The sequence below is a fragment of the Triticum urartu genome, chromosome 3 (genome assembly GCF_003073215.2).
Source record: "Triticum urartu cultivar G1812 chromosome 3, Tu2.1, whole genome shotgun sequence".
In the NCBI taxonomy this organism is placed as follows: Eukaryota; Viridiplantae; Streptophyta; class Magnoliopsida; order Poales; family Poaceae; genus Triticum; species Triticum urartu.
In genome coordinates this window covers 718,292,055-718,295,107 of record NC_053024.1, presented here as the reverse complement: position 1 = coordinate 718,295,107, position 3,053 = coordinate 718,292,055, and the positions used below count along the sequence as shown (strand labels likewise).

Here is a 3,053-nt window from a genome sequence, read left to right as displayed (position 1 = left end):
ATACAGAGTCCTAACGTGGACATCACCACCCAACCAAAGGTACGAAGAGCAAATCAGAGCATGCTCGCCGGAATAAACAAGCTAGCTAAGGCTGCCAAGAGCCCATCTTAGAGGCCAGCTGACAGCCCACAAGGGGTTCACAGAGTACGCACGCAACCTGCAAAAATAAATTTGTGGGGCCACCAAAAACCCATATGGGACAATCCAGCAACCCACCACATCTTCACCGAAGTCAGTCGGCGGTGATTCAAGACGAGACATCAAGCATCCGGCCGGTTGGCGGAACTGGTAGGGAGGCCTCATGTAGCCATCTAGCAGATGTCATATGCAAGTTAGCGAGCAAAAGGCTCTAACAGTGTATTCATCCACACCAGTCCGTAAAATCTTTTCATAAAAAGTCGTTCATAAGTCTAGCATCGCCCGTTTACGGTCTCTTTGCATGTTTTTATTCTCTCTACCGGTTAAATATTGTCCTAGAGTGTTCTCAACTTTGCATGTTCAAGAAAAGATGGAATAAGGTTCTCCTTGTCAAGCCTCTGTTTCGGTGATGTGTCTAGCACCGTCAGAGAGCGTTTGAAGGCGTGTCTCTGGTAGATCTCATGGGATTCAGTCGGCGTTGGTCTTCGATGGATCTGCTTGGATTCAGTCTTTGTTCTTGTGTTTGCAGATTGGATCCTTTTGAACTATATTTTTGTTTATCGGTGACGGTTGCTATTCTGGTGTGATTGTCCTGTGGGGACTTAGCATGACGACTTCCTAACCGTTTACCAAAAGTTTGAGCCTACTCCGGCAAGGGAGGATCCATGCTGGTGTCATGCCTTGGACGAGCTCCAGTGTTCTTGGTACCGCGGCATGATGAATAGATCCGAAGTTTTTTGAAAAGAAACGCAGAATATTGTGCTAGAGTGAGTCAGGCCATGTGGATGGACACGCGCGTTCAGTCCAAACTCTCTCTCTCTATATATATATACACGTTTCAAAACGTTTGGAACCATGCATGCGACGACCTTCACAGCACACACGAAATGGAGAACTACACCTCCTCCCACCACTACTCCGTCTACCTCGGCTGGACTCTCATCCTCATGTCTCTGGCGCTCGCAGTTACGCGCAAGTGGCCCTCCGCGATGGCACACAATGGCCTGCGGCTCCCGCCCGGCCCGTGGCAGCTGCCGGTCATCGGCAGCCTGCACCACCTCGTCGGGCAGCTCCCGCACCTCGCCATGCGCGACCTGGCGCGGAGCCACGGGCCGGTCATGCTCCTCCGGCTCGGCGAGGTGCCCACGCTTGTGGTGTCCTCGCCAGACGCGGCACGCGAGGTGATGAGGACGCAGGACCTGGCGTTCGCGACGCGGCCGCTTACCGCTACCATGCGCGTGCTGAGCTGCGGCGGCCGGGACATGGTCTTCGCACCCTACGGCGACCACTGGCGCCAGGTCCGCAAGATCGCTGTCACGCAGCTCCTCTCGGAGCGCCGCGTCCGCTCCTTCCGCGCCATCCGCGAGGAGGAGGTCGCCCACATGGTGCGCGGCGTCGAGTCTGCTGCCTTGGCCGGCACAGCCGCGGAGATGCGCGTGCGGCTGTCGGCGCTCGTCGCCGACAGCACGTTCCGCGCCGTCATGGGTGGCGGGTGCGACTACAAGCAGCGCGACCTGTTCCTGCGAGAGCTGGACAGAATGGTCGGGCTCGCCACGGGGCTCAACACGGCGGACCTGTGGCCGTCATCGTGGCTCGCTGGACGGCTTAGCAACGCCCTGCGCCGTGCCAGGGAAAGCCATGCCACCGTGTTTGGGATCATCAAAGACGTCATCCAGGAGCATCTGGAGAGGGGGAAGCAGGTCCAGAGTGGCGATGATGCCGAGGGCGAGGAGGACCTGCTCGACGTGCTGCTGAAGATACACGAGGAAGGTGGCATAGACATGGTTGCGGTCGAAGCCGTCATCTTTGTAAGCATAGGAGGAGGAGTATATTGCACCATATATATTACTCGTATTAGCTAGTACAGGAAGGTTTGACGTGCATGAATGCACAGGACATGTTCGGCGCCGGGAGCGAGACGTCGGCGACGACGCTGGAGTGGGCCTTGGCGGAGCTGATCAGGAACCCAACGGTGATGAAGAAGGCGACGGCTGAGGTACGCAGTGCCTTCGAAGCCCACGGCACAGTCGACGAGGGCAGGCTCAGCGACCTCCCGTACATGCGGCTTGTCATCCGGGAGACGCTCCGCGCGCCTGCACCCGCCGCTGCCGCTGCTGCTGCCGAGAAAGTGCCGGGAGCCGTGCAAGGAGCTGGGGTACGACGTGCCGAGAGGCACGCAGGTGATTGTGAATGCCTGGGCGCTAGGCCGTGACGAACGGTGCTGGGGGCCCGACGCGGCCGAGGAGTTCCGGCCGGAGCGCTTCGAGGCCGCCAATCTGGGGGTGGACTTCAGGGGCATAGACTTCCAACTCCTGCCATTCGGCGCCGGAAGGAGGATGTGCCCCGGGATGGCGTTCGGCCTCGCCAACGTGGAGCTCCCGCTCGCCAGCCTGCTGCTCCATTTCGACTGGGAGGCGCCGGGCATCCCTGAACCGGCCGAGTTCGACATGACTGAGGCGGTCGGCGTCACCGCGCGGCGCAAGGCCAACCTCCTGCTGCGCCCTACGCTCCGCGTGGCACTGCCCGGTGCCAACACTGTCACTGGGATGACCCAAACTACTATATGAGTCAACTAGTCCACGAGGAGTAGAATAATATTCCAAGTACCGTTGGACTTGGACTGTGTGATTGTTGGTGCTGAAACCTCGCAGCCACAAGAGATGAATAAAAGCCCTCCTTGTTTTAGGACTTGGGGAAGAACCATCTATCTAGCTCCCTCTTTCCCTTGTGGATGATTGAGATCAAGTATCTACCTATGTGTATGTTGTTTTTTTTTTTAGAAAAGGACCTATGTGTATCTTGTATTCCATCTTATGTGTTGATTTGTGCTTACTTCTCTTGTGATTCCCCTCTTTATCCCTTGTTATCTCAGTGTTCTTCCTCAAATCCACCTCCAATTCATGAAGATTGGGCCA

The 3,053-nt window shown here is 56.8% G+C and overlaps 1 pseudogene; it reads left to right on the top strand.

Annotated features, from left to right (window-relative positions):
- Positions 1–1,025: 1,025 nt before the first annotated feature.
- LOC125547281 lies at positions 1,026–2,705 on the top strand (annotated as a pseudogene).
- The last annotated feature ends 348 nt before the right edge of the window (positions 2,706–3,053 follow it).